Here is a 307-nt window from a genome sequence, read left to right as displayed (position 1 = left end):
ACCCTCTTTGGCCCTTCATACCTTCACCAGCGCAACGCCGCTCGCCAGCAGCCCTCGCCACGACCTCAGCGGGTGAGCGAGGGGCCCCAGACCGTGCGGTGCATGGGGGGCCCCTATAGGGTACTGAGGGGCCCCTATAGGGTACTGAGGGGCCCCTATAGGGTACTGAGGGGCCCCTACTCGGGCATAAGGAGCAGGGGGCCCCCAACAACCAGGGGGGCCCCTGGGTACTGGAGGGGGCCCCCCCTGCACTTTATCTTTTCTTTTAAGGGGCCTCCTGGGGGCCCCCAGAGGAATGCAGTAGTAC

This window comes from Eimeria mitis, genomic scaffold, assembly GCF_000499745.2.
Source record: "Eimeria mitis Houghton genomic scaffold, Emh_scaff477, whole genome shotgun sequence".
NCBI lineage: Eukaryota > Apicomplexa > Conoidasida > Eucoccidiorida > Eimeriidae > Eimeria > Eimeria mitis.
This window is presented reverse-complemented; position numbering follows the sequence as displayed.